Source organism: Nansenia antarctica, assembly GCF_963989245.1.
Source record: "Nansenia antarctica genome assembly, chromosome: 17".
In the NCBI taxonomy this organism is placed as follows: domain Eukaryota; kingdom Metazoa; phylum Chordata; class Actinopteri; order Argentiniformes; family Microstomatidae; genus Nansenia; species Nansenia antarctica.
Window position 1 is genome coordinate 25,037,727 of NC_137687.1, and position 17,417 is coordinate 25,055,143.

The window sequence follows — 17,417 nt, forward strand, 5'->3', positions numbered from 1 at the left end:
GAGAACCCTGCTGTCCATAGTGCCGTCATTTCAGCTAAACAGCTATTACAGAATCATTGGCGATTCATAATCTATATTTTGTACATTTCATGCAATTCCACAGCAACATTTATAAACACTGGAGAAAAACCTGCCATCCTGCATCAATTTAGTGCCATACCAAGGGCCTTAGGGCCACTTTGAAAGAGTCAGTGTTGCACACAAGATCTAGATCGATCAAGTGTTTCATAGGCACTACTACACAGATGAAATTAACATAGTACAAGTTGTTTTTGATTAAATAATTTTCGCCCTAAAGTAACCTAGCTTTTAATTACTTTACTTTGGCTGCGTTATTTTATTATTATTCTGAAATATTGTACACATCTCAGCAATGAACGTTGGATTTGTAAAGTGTTCTTCATACAGAACAAACAGAAACAAACAAAAAAAAAGCCTTCTGCATATACTCTACACAAAGGCCACAAGACCTTGTCAACATCACAGGTAATGTTCTCCCTGGCCAAGCAGAGGGGAAAGTATCGCCTGGCATGACGAATCCAGCCCTGATATACTTCAGATATATTTCAACACAGGAGAGCTCACCTTTAGCCCTTATTGCTAAAGCTATGATTGCTAATTCAAATGCAATAGGTGTTTGCCCATATGGAGTGTGATTGATGTTTTGAGTTTAGCATTCTGAATGGTAGTGTTTTCCATGTGAACACAATAGGGCTGCAACGATTAGTCGAGTAGTCACGACTAATCGATTACGAAAATTCGTCGACGTGAAATGTTGTTGTCGACTAATCGCATAAAAAGATATATGAAAAAAAAAAGCGTTTTTTTTTTTTTTTTTTTTTACGGGAGCCATGCAAGAATCAGCTGGGTAAGTTTTAGCTAACGTTGTTAGCCAACTGGCTAACGTTATATTGTTAGGGTCGTAATGTTTATGTTAGCTTTACTGTTACATGTTGGAAAACAACGTCTCATGGACAGGGCTGTACATGCTATGAGCGTTTGTGCTATTAATTTATTTGCCCTGTGGCACGCGTGTGACAGACAGAGGCGCTTGTATGTAACGTTACGTAGCAGGGGTTTTCCATGTTGAAGCCAGGAGAACGCGAGATTAAATGAAGTGAGGGGTGGTCGCTATTAAAATACCAGGTAGTCATGGTGGATGATCATGAATGATGCTTGATAAGTGAATGCTATTTCAATTATGTTGAGTCCACCAGCGAGCTGTCTGTAAGATAAACAGCGCCAAGCGTAGCCTACTAACGTGAGCTGTCTGTAGTCTAGCCAGCAATGCTAGCTAGCCAATCAACTAGCTCTGTGAGCAGCTGTAGCTTGGCGTAACGTTAGGTTAGATAGCTAGTTAAGCCGGATTTATGCTTCTGCGTCGCCATTTACGCGCAGCGAAAAGCCACACGACTAATCGCGACTAATCGGAAAAATAATCGACAGATTAGTCGACTACCAAAATAATCGTTAGTTGCAGCCCTAGAACACAATAGATTTTATCAAGGAAGTGTGTGCCAAATGTAGAGAATTGTATTTAGTGTTTTGTTAACTGGGTGGTTTAGAGTGGCAAAACGAGTGATAAGCAAGAAATGTGTTTGTCAGAATTGGTGTGAGATAAAATACACCAGTTTCAGGTTTTGGTCATTGTGTTTGAGGTTTGGATGTTAGTGTTAAAGCGAAAACCTGTAAACACTTTATTTATTTGTTGTTCGACCACTGGTTGGTTTTGTGGCGCTGTTCCGACTTTCAGGACTTCAGAAATCGACAGTTTGTCTTGCTTATGTCTTGCTTACAGACAGTTTCTTTCTTCAAACTGATCACTGTTGTTTTCATTCTCGAACTGCTATCACAGAATACTGTATACTTTAGCTCCTACATAAACTAAGAAGGACACAGGTTAAAGTATACCATTCGTTCTTGAGATCACTTTAGTACGGAGCCCCCCTGGGGTCACATGGTAGAAAAAATGTATTTGATGTGTGAATCCGTTCCCTCGGTTTAGTAAATCTGTTCCCTCGGTTTAGTAATTAGTTCCCTCGGTTTAGTAATTAGTTCCCTCGGTTTAGTCATTTGTTCCCTCTGTTTAGTAATTCGTTATGGTTAGGGTTAGGCCCTATGTGACGATCCACACCAGAACCTATAGTGGGCGCTATTACACCTGTTGTCCGGTCTACCTTCTCTCTGTGTTCCAGATGGGCATAGGTGTGGGTGATGATGCTAATTGTCCCTGGATCACTTTAAGAGTGGGTTAGATTGATGGACTCTCTCTCTTCCTTTGTCGACCAGCAGCCGTTTTTGGTTGTCGTTACTATTTTCTTTATCATTATTTCCATTCAACATTATATTCTTTAATAAATATCCTATTATTGTTAACCATGTGTCGTCTCCCTTTTTGTTACCTTGTCAAGAGCCAGGCAAGCGTAACACCCTACGAGCCAGAATGAAGGATTCTAACCCTAAACCTAACCCTAACCCTGACCCTAATCCTTGCGATCGTTCTGGCTCGTAGGGCCTAACCCTAACCCTAGGGACCCCAGGGGGGGTCCGTACTTTAGCCTTGTGAGAGGAAGGGGAATTAGCTCAAACACACAAAACGAGCGGCTCTTCAGATTTGCGATGACCCAACACTCGTTGTTGGTCAGTGGTCCACTGAACGAATACTACTGTGTATTTCCACCGTATTTCATATTTAGTAACATGTAAGCCAAAAACGAAGTTGTCAGAAGCAGGATTTGAACCCATGACTCCAGATGAGATTGCAACCTGAACCCAGTAACTAATATAGAGTTCTGTATATACTGTGGTAATATGATTCATTCGCGTATTATAATTATACTTTTTTACCGCGTGAAGGTTTGCCAAATTAACCGCGATCATTAACGAATAAACTAATATTTCCCTTTTTAGCTTTGAGAACTTCTGAGAAGTACGGCTAAAACAAACCCTTTACTCTGAGTGTGTTGAGGGGAGACGATGGTAAATGCCTACTCTGGGGCAGGTGTGTGGGTAACATTGTGTATGTGTGTGTGTAAGCGTGCATGTATGATGTGTGTCCCCTGACCTGTCAGGGTCAAATCTGAAGTGGTTCCACGTCTAAAAATTAAGTTTACAGTCTATAGAAACACTGTAGAAAGGTTCATGCTTTAGTCATAAAATGCACAATTGTTATGCCTATCAGCCTCACTACAAATGCAACTTACAGAGAAGCCACCCTTCTCTGCCCTCTCCCGCTCACTTGGCTTAATTCAGCCGCTATAATTGAGCCACTATCTCAGGGCATAAATACAAAGCTCATTCTCAAGTATATTTGGTATTTATAGACTTTAGTACGTACACAATGTTATTTTGCCTGTCTGTGTGCGGCTCTTTAATCCATTCATTAAAAGTGTGTGGCTCGCTCGCTGTGTCTCAATAGGCGTCGTTTTGGTTTAGCAATTCATGGCACTCGCCATACCTGCATAAAAAAAAAATCCCCTGAAAATTGTATCTGAAAGACGTGTTGTCATGTTGGTGATTTTATCCACAACGGTAACTCAACATCCTCCCGGCTCCATCTCACCCCCCCCCAGCCAGGATTGATAATTTCAAGCCCAACCAGTCTAAAAGCTGCCGAATCCACCCGTCCAGAGTGACCAAAAGTAGCCCAATCTGGCAACACTGGAGCGGGACATCGGTTCCTCAGTAAACAAGCCATGAGTAACGTTCATGTTAAAACCTTGTCCACGATTCTCATTCATTCAGGTAGGTTAAACAAACTGTATTAACGCCATAATACTGTTGGTTCAAATGTAATATATTAATGAACAAGTTCATGTCATGTTGTGTCAGTACAAACATGTTCTAATTACATTTTATTTTAGGGAAAAACCCGACCTAACGTCACCCGCGATTGTGAAGCTAACTGTAGCGAATGTTACATAGGGTACAACAACAGCTAGTTTAATGTCAACCATGTCTCTATTTTCAATCATTTCTGTAATAATTGTACCAAATTGGGGCCAGTAACACTAACTTGTGTGTGAGTAAGTTATATGTGTGTGTGCAAGCATGTTTTTGATATTGTCAATCGTCTCACTTGTAATAGGTGAGCTGTAACACAAATATGCCAGTGAAAAAAAAAAGGAGAATGGACATAACAAGGAGCTTTTTTGGTCAAAGGGCAGCAGAGACAAGTACAGGGACACAGGTGAGGTCTTACAATACTAGTGTTTTAACAGTGCAGTTAATTTAGAGTTGAGAATAGCTAAATCTGTAATGTTTTGTTTCTAAGGAGATTGAACCAGGTCCACCTGCTAGGAAAGATGTAGATTACTACCTACATACTGTAGCTGTCTCCTTTATTCATTACCTTAATGTAATATAAGTCAATTGTATAGAAACAACTCACCAAAATAGACTATTGCACAACTGATTTGAAACCCCCCCTCAACCCCCCTATTCTGTACCTTGCCATACCTTGGCTTTTGCTGAAATGACACCACTGGTTTCATAGCCTATTGGAAATGTATTGCGTGTGTGTGAGTGAGAGCTTTTGTGAGCCTGCATGTATGATGTGGCTCTTTCTGGTACCCCAACAATTCTTTGGGGCTCTTAGTCTCCAACTGGTTGGCCACCCCTGGGGCCTCATTTATAAAAAGGTACTTGAACATCACCTTTGACTTTCACGTGAGCACATTTTTCTAAACGGACCAGTGTTTCCTCTATATGCATTTATTGGTGGCGGGCCGCCACGAATGAATTTCCTCCGCCACGAATTGATTCAGTCCACAAAACAAACAAAAAAAAACAAAAACAAACAAAATGTTTTACATTTTAGCTGATTAAAATATATCTGATCCTAGATCAGCGCTATAATGGATGTTGACTAAAAGTGCACCTAAATCCACGTCCATCTCTCTCTAACCGCTGATCCAAAATCAGATTAATGACATTAGGGCTACTCCTGATTGGTCTAAATGTGAACCGGCATGAGAACCGTGCAGACTCAACCATCCCCGCTCAGCTTCCGAAATGCTCGGGCGCCTGTGTTTTCTCCTCGCAAATAACGGGCTAAAAGTCAGCGACAGATGGATGGATTTTTCCAGAAAAAATATGTCCCAGACACTTCAAACATTGCTGAAGCTAGCAGTGGCTATGAGCGATACGAAACTGCATGGCTGGGTGTCGTATTGCAGGATTTAAGTTTCTCTATATATTTCGGGACGAGGAGCATGGCATGGTCGGACCTTCCCAGCGGTGCCCTCGGGAACGAACGGTAAGCCTCGTTGATAGTAACGTAGCAGTGGTCTAGTATGTTAGCAATTGTTAGCAATTGTCCAATACAACGTTGTAGTTGTTTAGTACAAATGGGTCTATAGCAGCTAGGTAACATTAGCCCTGTATCAGAGTCGTGTTGTTGGGTCTTGTAGCAGGGTTAGCTATAGCAGCTAGGTAACATTAGTCCTGTATCAGAGTTGTGTTGTTGGGTCTTGTAGCAGGGTTAGCTATAGCAGCTAGGTAACATTAGTCCTGTATCAGAGTTGTGTTGTTGGGTCTTGTAGCAGGGTTAGCTATAGCAGCTAGGTAACATTAGTCCTGTATCAGAGTTGTGTTGTTGGGTCTTGTAGCAGGGTTAGCTATAGCAGCTAGGTAACATTAGTCCTGTATCAGAGTTGTGTTGTTGGGTCTTGTAGCAGGGTTAGCTATAGCAGCTAGGTAACATAAGTCCTGTATCAGAGTTGTGTTGTTGGGTCTTGTAGCAGGGTTAGCTATAGCAGCTAGGTAACATTAGTCCTGTATCAGAGTTGTGTTGTTGGGTCTTGTACAGTTGCTCAAAATGCAGATAAGAGAAAGTATAGGCTAATATCAAACAACAATCCTAGAGATGACTAACTCAAACGTACGCATAACTAAATAAAAGCAGGCCAACTAACGACAGCTACACGCCCTCAACTGGGAACATAAAGGATAAATGAATGTTGCAATCGAACGTGTCCTACAGCGACAGCTGGTCGTGCAAATGAGGATCTGGGAAGATTTTTTTAGCTTTTTTATTTTTTTTGCCATCCTCCCTCTAGTTTGAAATGCGGTCGTTGTTTTGAGCGCGCGTGCGCGTTTCATGCGCGTGCATGCGGGAAAAAAAATCGCGCGCTGCACGCGCGGACAGAGCTATCCACCACCAATGGAAAAATTCCTGGAGGAAACACTGCGGACGTAAGCATTTTTTATAAAACGAGCTGCGCTTGTTTAACATTGCGTACGTGCTTCCTTCTATAAACACCAAATATACTTTAAATTTAACGCAGGTTAATAGCGGCTCAAAGAAAAGCGGCTGAATTAAGCCAAGTGCTAAAATATAGGGTAGGCGTTGGTCTGGAAGCGGGAGAGGGCAGAGAAGGGTGATTTAACGTTTGATTACTAACCAGGCAAATGCTTATACTGAAGTTGTAAAAGAAAATCATTTCTTAACTCATTTTCTCGACTGATAACAACATCGTTAATTTTATTACGAGCCACATTCACTTCACATGAATTACAGTATAGGCAGTGCGGCTCACATGCCTGTAATAACTCCGCATAACCAGTAGGTAATACCCAACGTAGAGCTACGATTGTTTCCAGAGCAGTGGTATGGTTACTCTCCTGTGTGTGTTCTCTGATGCATCTTCAGGTGTCCTGCTTCACTAAAACTCTTCCAACACTGGGAGCAGTGGTATGGTTTCTCTCCTGTGTGTGTTCTCTGATGCATCTTCAGGCTTCCTCCTTCACTTAAACTCTTCCTACACTGGGAGCAGTGGTATGGTTTCTCTCCTGTGTGTGTTCTCTGATGAATCATTAGTAGTCCTGCCTGACTAAAACTCTTCCCGCAGTGGTATGGTTACTCTCCAGTGTGTGTTCTCTGATGCTTCTTCAGACCTCTTGCTTGACTGAAACTGTTCCCACATTGGGAGCAGTGGTATGGTTTCTCTCCTGTGTGTGTTCTCTGATGAATCGTTAGTTGTCCTGCTCGATTGAAACTCTTCCCACACTGGGAGCAGTGGTATGGTTTCTCTCCGGTGTGTGTTCTCTGATGAGCCATTAGATTTCCTGCTTCACTGAAACTCTTATCACACTGGGAGCAGTGGTATGGTTTCTCTCCGGTGTGTATTCTCTGATGAATCTTCAGGTGTCCTGCTTGATTGAAACTCTTCCCACACTGGGAGCAGTGGTATGGTTTCTCTCCGGTGTGTGTTTTCTGATGAGTCATTAGATTTCCTGCTTCACTGTAACTCTTATCACATTGGGAGCAGTGGTATGGTTTCTCCCCGGTGTGTATTCTCTGGTGAATCTTCAGACTTCCTGATTGATTGAACCTCTTCCCACATTGGGAGCAGTGGTATGGTTTCTCTCCGGTGTGTATTCTCTGATGCTTCTTTAGGGATTCTGCTGAATTGAACCTCTTCCCACACTGGGAGCAGTGGTATGGTTTCTCCCCGGTGTGTATTCTCTGATGAATCTTTAGATTTCCTGATTGATTGAACCTCTTCCCACACTGGGAGCAGTGGTATGGTTTCTCTCCGGTGTGTATTCTCTGATGCTTCTTCAGGGCTCCTGCTTCACTAAAACTCTTCCCACACAGTGGGCAGCGGTAGGTCTTCTCTCCGGTGTAAGTCTGTGGGTGTGTTTTAAGGTGATTCTTCCGCCTCGAGCTCCTGTGTTGTTGATGGTTTCCTGGTGTGGTGGAGCTGGGCTCGCTGTCTGAACCTGGGTTGGAGCTCTGCTGGTCTGTAAGAATAGGAACATATACAGGGTTACATAGGCAAGTTTATTTGTATAGCACATTTGATACAACAAGGGCAATTCAAAGTGCTTTACAGACAGCATTAGGATATTAAGAAGAAAAAAATATATAGAAATTAAATATCAACATTTAACAAGATAATAGGCAATATTGTGCAATATTGTGCCTGAATACAAATATATGAATTAAAGTGTTCTCTATCTAAGTATGTCTCTCAGAGAGATAAACCTCTGCACCTCCTACAAGCATCGTACCACCATACAGGATTACGGTCAGATTATCACGGGGAGTGGCTGCACGGATGATGCAGAAGAGGTTGATTATCATTATTTAAAAAATAAAAAAAATAAAATGCTAATATTTGAAAATGTATATACATTATATACTGTATCATAAATACACTTTATACACATTATATATGGTATCATAAATAAATGTGTATTTGTTCCATGTTGTTCCATGAAAATCTGTTGAGGATTACAGACATAATCAAATGTAGGCTACTGCAAGTACTTTGCTGCGATAGCTATCGCGAGACCTACTGTACAGTTTATCATTCATAACTGTCTGTACATAGACATATAATATCCTATCACTACTGTGTATGTAACTGGGGTAAAACCTGTTATAGAAATAGCTTTATACTAGGTAGATTTAAAAAATGTAAGGATACTGGGTGGTAGAACGCACTTATCTCGGAAAAGTCATGAAAGGAGGGTCCTGAAATTTGATCGACTTCAAAGGTAGAATTTATTTTTACTCACTAGGTCAAATGACCGTTCTAGTGTTAATGACCCCACCCATGGCTGTTCTATAGAGTTAATGACCCCTGACCATGGCTGTTCTAGTGTTAATGACCCCACCCCAGGGTTTCCGTTAACCGGTAATCACCGGTCTTTGTCCGGTGAAATCTATTGAAGTCCGACAAATTGAAATCTCTTCGGTCATAATGTCCGGTGAAAATAATTCCCTCTAAGCACAATTTGAATACAATTCGCTAAAGTTGAATTGTCACATTCTGATTCCTTCTATATTAAAAAAGACGAATATATAGGCTATATATTTATTTTATTATTATATGATTTGACGCCGGCATGATGATGGCTCCGCGAAACAGCGGTGGCAGGGTTGCCAGATGGGATTTTACAGCCTAACCAGTCTATTACCGCTAAACCCAGTAGCCCATTCTGCGATAACCCGGCCCATCTGGCAACCCTGCTTTTAACCTGCAAACGTTGCAGCTCAAAGTGCACAGCAGTGAGCGAGAGGTAAACATGGCAAGACAAAGTAAGCTTAACAATGACTTCATGAAACCACATGCTACAATGAGTCTGAGGAGAAGTCTGACTCTGAAGAGATGGAGGTAGTGGCTCCTCCAGCCAACTGGAGGGTTCCGAGTTGAATGGAAAGAACATTTCCCCTGGCTGCGTTTAGATGGGGAAGGAAAAAAATTCTGCTCACCGTGCAAAAAATCGGGGAGGAATAACGGATTCATGAGAGGAGCAACGAATATGAGAATATCTCACTGATCACAGGCGGTGCAGTGAGCACATATCGGCGGTCAGTTTGAGGCAACAGCAAACCGCTATGAAAGGCCACTGTGAGCAGGCTAATGAAACGGCTAACAATAAGCTGCACTCTCAGATACAAGTTGCATTTCACATGGCAAAAAATGGCATCGCATGTCATCAGTATGTGGGACTGACTGAGCTACTGAAAGCAGTTAAGTTCATTTAAAGCCTATTTATTTTCAAAGAGTTTTATTTATTTTATTTTATCTGATGAAAGGCATATGAACGGAAATTAGGCTAGCCTATGTGTCACGCCAGAAGCCTACATGTAACCTCTTGCACTTTTCAATAAAATGTAATAAATCTAGACATTGTGGTATTTCTTTATATACGTATCCCAGCCTGCCTATCAATCGTTTCTCAATAAACAGTTATGTTCTCCTCATTGTCATACTCGCGAGTCCGATTAAGTATGATTTGACAGGCAGCTGAACTAAATGCCTTCCCAACCAGCGAGACCTGGTTATAGAAATGACGTTGTTTTATTGATAAAAAAGGGTAAAACTGGAAAGAGAAGATAGAAAACTCACATTAATCCCAAACAATTTAACAGACTTCAGTTAACTTAATGTGGAGTCCGTTCATTGATCGATGCAGTCTGTTCAGTTCCCAGTGTGGCGCACGTTCAGCACTGGACATAATATTATGGCATAGCGCATGCGAATCATGAAAGCCTATATTATATAGCTCGCATCTAATCGTATCGGATGAGAAATAGACATTAAACGGCATATATAGGCTAGGCTACACAACAGTAATCACCGCGACAAACAGCTATATTATATTTTAATATGATGACCGGAATTTCTCACGTTTGTCCGGTAAATTGAAATCTTCCCGGACACGTTGACTGGCACACATTTTTTCTAACGGAAACCCTGCCCCACCCATGGCTGTTCTAGTGTTAATCACCCAACCCATGGCTGTTCTGGTGTTAATGACCCCACCCGTGGCTGTTCTAGTGTTAATGACCTCACCCATGGCTGTTCGCAGGGCTTAAAGTGGGAAAACATCCTGTGCCTGAAACTTCTTCTTGGAGAGGGGGGTCACAGTTTGAGATATTGGGAGAGCGGGTACAGAAGACAGCTTCTTGTCTCAATGTTTAAATGCATTAATACTATTTTATAGTCAATACAAAATATATGCCTCAATGTTAAAATGCATTAATACTGTTTTATACTCAATACAAAATAAAATAATATATTTAAATGTCTTTAAAAGAACAAACTGATTAAATCACTTAAGGCCAGACTGATTGCATCACTTATTAAGCCACTATCACTATAACAATAGATCAATAGATCTACATCCAGTAGAATACTGATGACTAGTGACCAGTCAAGACCATTGGACTCCAGGATATCTTTGAGCTCCTGCATGAGGGCTGACGAGTTGGCGATGTTTACTTTCCTGCTGACTAGGTGTTGTGTTGTTACTTTGGCCAGATCATCATCAAAAAAGCTTCGTCGATTAGTAGCTTCGTCGATATTCATTGAAATTGTTGCTTTTTTAACCTTTTCACACAGCCGTTTTTTTAATTCAGGGACAAAGGCCATGTGTGTTTAAATAGCTGGCGTGCTGATTGGAAACGGACAGCTTAGTCAGTGCATTTTTGTCTTCTGATAGCTTCTTGCACAAATCGACGAGTGGCTGAGCCATTGTGAAAGACAGATCATGTTCAGCTATGCGCACACTCAGATCTTTTGCTCGCAAACACGGTCGGTCATTGAAGATGAAGTGGTACCTGTAGCCGTCGCTCCCGGCAAGGTTGTTGTATGAGCAAGCGCTCGAACCGAAGCTTGGTGACCGGGATCTGAGGCATGTCGAGCAATAACCTTCTTCCAACTACTATACTATATATATATATATATATACAATGCAGGGCTTGACATTAAGCTTTTTCAGGTACTTGTCCTTCGGACAAGTGAACTTATCTTTTACTTGTCCTAGAGCTCAAGTTACTTGTCCAAATCCAAAGATTTTGAAAAAGCAATAATATGAATAATAATATATTATACTCTCACCGGCCACTTCATTAGGTACACCTTTTCAACTGCTTGTTAAAGCAAATACCTAATCAGCCAATCATGTGGCAGCAACTCAATGCATTTAGGCATGTAGACATGGTCAAGACGATCTGCTGAAGTTCAAACCAGCATCAGAATGAGAAATAAAGGTGATTTAAGTGACTTTGAACCTGGCATGGTTGTTGGTGCCAGACGGGCTGTTGTGTGATATTATAGTGTCAATATGGACCAAAATCTTTGAGGAATGTTTCCAGCACCTTGTTGAATCTATGCCACGAAGAATTAAGGCAGTTCTGAAGGCAAAAGAGGGGGTCCAACCCCAAGGTGTGCCTAATGAAGTGGCCAGTGAGTGTATGCGTATGCAAATAACACATTTGACTACTATTGATTCGATAATGATGTATCCTTAATTTTCAAATGTATTCATTAAACAATATTTTGTAATTATTTAAAAACGTAATCAGTGATTACCCTAACCCTAACCCTTTTAGATTAAGATTGGCCACAAGAGGGATGAATATCTAGGAATATTTACAAAAAATGTTTGTAACTACAGTCCCTCCCCAATGGAAGCAATCTTATTTGCTAGCCTTTGGATAGTATCCTATATTCAAATTGAGAAATCTATCATTAGTGTCATTCTGAAGTTCGTATTGCGATGTGCTGGTCTTAAAACTTCAAACCTAAAATATACGATCGCATCGAACTACATGAAAATAAGCGGCATTGAGAAGAAGCGAATATGCGCATGTTCACGTGAATGGCACTAGTGACAGGAGACCCACAACACTGCGTTCGTAAACTCGCTCTGGAATCTGATCAGCACTCATGGAATGCCTTTTGTCCAATCAAATTACTTGGTCTCTTTATGACGTTGAACGCAGTGTGCGCTCTGAGCGAATTTACGAACTATGACGATAACGAACTACAAGAGACTGAAATAGCCAGAATGAGGCGCTGCATCGCTTTGCTTGCTATTTTTTTTTACTATTCAGATCGGAAGGAGGAATTAATGTTTGCAGATATTAATAAATATTGATTTGTTTTTTTGTTTTCACTTGTCCATCGGACAACTGCAGGAGGAAGTCCACTTGTCCAAACATAAAATGTACTTGTCCCGGACAAGCGGACAAGCCTTAATGTCGAGCCCTGTATACTATAGTATAGACGAGTTTCTTTGAGCACGGCGTACAGAAACAAGCACCCGGCTCCCTCAGTTTGAGGCACCACGTCCCATAAGGCTTCCCCTCACTACTCTCCTCTATCTATGCTCAGCGCCATTTATTCCTTACTCCTCGTTCTAGTATAGCTGTGTCTTCGCCAGGTTTAAGAAACTTGGCTTCCATTTTAATAGACTCTTACTAATGTTAGCGAGATAGCGGGCTGCTAAAAGCGAACGTCTCTACAAGCTAACATTACACTCATTCAACTTCTTAAGGCCCGCCCCACTACTCTGCCTCCGATTGGCTAGAAGTCGTTGGTTGGCTTGAACAATGTGATACCATTGGTAGGCGGAACTGTCTCTTTGCTGAAGATGACTCTTTAAATTACGATGTAAACAAATAGCATGTGATTTTTATTTATTTATTTTTTTCAAAATTCCCCCGCACCGGAAATCCGTCACCGTGCCGGAGAACTTTAAGCCCTGTGTTCGGGTGTTAATAATCTCGTTCAAAGCTCTGAATAATTGTGTGACAGTAGAGTGCAGTAAAGTGCAGTAGAGAGCAGTAGAGGGCAGTAGAGAGCAGTAGAGGGCAGTAGGGGGCAGTAGAGTGCAGTAGAGGGCAGTAGAGAGCAGTAGAGAGCAGTAGAGGACAGCAGGGGTCAGTAGAGAGCAGTAGAGAGCAGTAGAGAGCAGTAGAGGGCAGTAGAGAGCAGTAGAGAGCAGTAGAGAGCAGTAGAGAGCAGTAAAGGGCAGTAGAGGGCAGTAGAGAGCAGTAGAGGAGAGGAGAGAGCAGTAGAGTGCAGTAGAGGACAGTAGAGGGCAGTAGAGAGCAGTAGAGAGCAGTAGAGAGCAGTAGAGTGCAGTAGAGTGCAGTAGAGTGCAGTAGAGGACAGTAGAGGGCAGTAGAGAGCAGTAGAGAGCAGTAGAGGAGAGGAGAGAGCAGTAGGAGAGGAGAGAGCAGTAGAGGGCAGTAGAGGGCAGTAGAGGGCAGTAGAGGGCAGTAGAGAGCAGTAGAGAGCAGTAGAGGGCAGTAGAGGGCAGTAGAGGGCAGTAGAGGGCAGTAGAGGGCAGTAGAGGGCAATAGAGTGCAGTAGAGAGCAGTAGAGGGCAGTAGAGGGCAGTAGAGTGCAGTAGAGAGCAGTAGAGTGCAGTTGCTATTATTATCATATTTCTCTCTTGTCTGTTTTTATTATGTTTTATTCCCCAATTTTAAAAACTGATTCACTTACTTTAGACAAATGTAGTAAGTCACTTTGGATAACGGTGTTTACATGTGGCTGTCCTGTAGTCCAGGACTGGGTTAGATTGGGGAACTAGCCCTGATATATCAACCCCACACAGCAGGAGAGAGCAGGACTGTCAGACGATGCAGGTACTGACTGACTCACACTGCACTGGCAGCATTGGTTTTACAACAGTGCAATGACACTCACCAATAACAAAGACTCACCATCCATCTCACTGTCTTTCATCTGTCTATCAGAACCACGGCCAGATCCAGGGGACTCGGTGCATTCTGGTTCATACATGGTTACCATGGTTACATGAGCTGAAGAGGACCTGCGGCTGGAAACACTGGAGGCAGAAACAACGCAGGTCGATTAGACATGACAGACAAACAGTTCACTGAACTCCCATCTAGACTGACAGGACACGTCCTGCAAATACAATAATAATATTACTGATTGCATTTGCTGTAATTTAAGGGTCTGGAAAGTAAACATTAAATGGTTCCAATTGTATTTTGTGTCCAGGAAAAATGTTAACACATAATAAACGATGAAAATAATTAGGGATGCACGATATTATCGGCACCGATATTTATCGGCCCGATAATGGGAAATTAATGTTTATCGGTATTTATCGGTTTTATAAAATTGTAGCCGATATAGAGCCGATATATTATTATTATTTTTTTTTGTGGAGTGGCGCGGCAAAACGAATTTCCCCACGGGGATAAATAAAGTCTTTGAATCGAATTGAATTGAATTGATAATATGAACTCTGCAGAATGTCAGACAAGCGCTCATGCTGCTGCGCATGCGTACAGGCACGCAGTGTATAGACGACAGCGAAACATGAGAGCTTCCCCGGTGTCTGACATTCTGCAGAGTTTCTGAGGCAGATAGTGCGTTTGCAATTTGCAACACATGTTCGACAAAAGTTCGGAGAGGAGGGCAAAGGTCTACGAGTTACAACACAACGAATCTCATAAGTCACCTTAAGATTCACCATTGCAAGCACGCTGTATGGAAGGAATATCAACACTAGTAGCCTAGTAGCCTAGCCGCGGAAAAAAAGCTGCTGTGCCTATTGAACACGCATTTGAAAACTGCAGGAAGTTCACTCGAGACAGCTCAAAGGCTCAAGCAATCAATGAAAAAATAATGGAGTTGATGGCCCTCGACGACCAGCCTTTCTCTGTAGTAGAAGATAAAGGATTTCGCCAGCTAATTTCACATTTAGAGCCCCGGTATACACTCCCAAGTCGCCGCTATTTTGCAGACGTGTGCCTGCCTGCTATGTATGATACAGTCGCCACACACATCCATAGTCTGATCGATACTAGCGTAAGCCAGATAAGTTTTACCACGGACATATGGACTTCTGACGTTAGTCCAGTCAGTATGCTTAGTTTGACGGCCCAGTGGCTGGATGGACTTCAATATGAATAAGACACTGCTACATGCGCAGGAGTTCTCCGGTTCGCATACTGCGACAGCCATCCGCGGTAATAAATTACTCTTAGGTGAGCCTTTTTTGTTTTCATAAAAGGAGGCCAGATCTTGGCTAAAAAAAGCATTGTGCACTGTCTATAACAGATTCTGTTTGTTAGAGGAAATAATAAATGAACATTTGAAGAGTCAGAAGTGTTCTCTTTGTTGTTTTAACAATAGTGATGTAAGTTAGATTTGGTGAGATCACTATGGAATATTAAATCATCAATCTTTGCTCACTACATAGCCTTTCTTACCTTCAGGTGTGCATGAACTACAGGTTATCAACTGTGAAATTATATCTGAATGGTCTTTATTGTCATTGATATAGTACAGGTACCAAACAACGAAATTTGGGAGGGGGGGGGCTCCCCTGGTGCTAGGAAAGAAGAAAAAAAATATATAATAATATCGGTTATCATATTGGTTATCGGCCACGAGAAGCAGGTAAATATCGGTATCTGTTGGAAAAAATGCATATCGTGCATCCCTAAAAATAATCTTCTAGTTAGGCTCTACTTCCTGGTCAGACAGTTCTGAGGCTGTGTGGGCGTGGCCTTTGCACGCTTGACTGGCAGCTCCCTTCCAAGCCAGCTTGCTGCCTTATCATAAATGACATTCATCTGTTAGACGTGCTTATAGTTCTGCCCTTTAACTACCAACTGTTTAATTACCAACTGTTTAATTACCAACTGCCCTTTAATTACCAACTGTTTAATTACCTACTGTTTAATTACCAACTGTTTAATTACCTACTGTTTAATTACCAACTGTTTAATTACCAACTGTTTAATTACCTACTGCCCTTTAACTACCAACTGTTTAATTACCTACTGTTTAATTACCAACTGTTTAATTACCAACTGTTTAATTACCTACTGCCCTTTAACTACCAACTGTTTAATTACCTACTGTTTAATTACCAACTGTTTAATTACCAACTGCCCTTTAACTACCTACTGTTTAATTACCTACTGTTTAATTACCAATTGCCCTTTCATGTGTTAGGGTTAGCAGCATGTGTTAGGGTTAGCAGCATGTGTTAAGGTTAGCAGCGTGTGTTAGTGTTAGCAGCATATGTGTAAGGGTTAGCAGCATGTGTTAGCGGTTAGCAGCATGTGTTAGGGGTTAGCAGCACGTGTTAGCGTTAGCAGCACGTGTTAGGGGTTAGCAGCACGTGTTAGCGTTAGCAGCATGTGTTAGGGGTAGCAGCATGTGTTAGGGGTAGCAGCATGTGTTAGGGTTAGCAGCATGTGTTAGCGTTAGCAGCATGTGTTAGCGTTAGCAGCATGTGTTAGGGGTTAGCAGCATGTGTTAGCGTTAGCAGCATGTGTTAGCGTTAGCCGCATGTGTTAGCGGTTAGCAGCATGTGTTAGGGGTTAGCAGCATGTGTTAGCGTTAGAAGCATGTGTTAGCGTTAGCAGCATGTGTTAGCGTTAGCAGCATGTGTTAGCGTTAGCAGCATGTGTTAGCGTTAGCAGCATGTGTTAGGGGTTAGCAGCATGTGTTAGCGTTAGCAGCATGTGTTAGGGTTAGCAGCATGTGTTAGCGTTAGCAGCATGTGTTAGGGTTAGCAGCATGTGTTAGGGTTAGCAGCATGTGTTAGGGTTAGCAGCATGTGTTAGTGGTTAGCAGCATGTGTTAGCGGTTAGCAGCATGTGTTAGCGTTAGCAGCATGTGTTAGCGTTAGCAGCATGTGTGACTTACTGATCAGTTGTAGCACAACGGTGTTGGTCTGGTCTTCTAATTCGCTGCTGTATTTTCACAATATCCGCCGTGTTTAGTTTCTTCCCACACTGGACGTAGCACTGGCGCATGTCCTCATGACCACAACTATGTTTCCTTTGCTCAGAGGTTTGCCCTGCCGCTGTCCTTCTCTGCTGCTCCTGTAATCCAATCACTGAGCTGCTCTTGTGACCACCTGACTCAGGATGTGATTGGTCAGCTCTAGCGCGGCCTGTGGTTGGCCTTTGCTGAGAGGAATTCCTACCATAGCACTCTTCGATCTTGACCTCCTGACCTCCAGTCTTGACCTCTGAACTGCCGTTACTGTCACTATCCATGTCATTACTGTCACTATCCATGTCATTCGCTGCTTCAGAGAGGTGACACCCTGACGTTTCTCTGCTGAGCATCTCATCTTTGGCCTTTTGGTTTTTGATAAAGTCCCGTAGA

At 42.2% G+C, this 17,417-nt stretch overlaps 1 long non-coding RNA gene across 1 annotated transcript; it reads right to left on the reverse strand.

The window, feature by feature from the left end:
- Positions 1 to 7,620: 7,620 nt before the first annotated feature.
- Positions 7,621 to 17,086, reverse strand: LOC308172623. Its single transcript, XR_013937861.1, has 3 exons — positions 16,950 to 17,086; positions 13,976 to 14,100; positions 7,621 to 7,746 (listed from the first exon to the last, which is right to left on the reverse strand). It is a non-coding gene; the product is annotated as an uncharacterized lncRNA (long non-coding RNA).
- Positions 17,087 to 17,417: the final 331 nt, after the last annotated feature.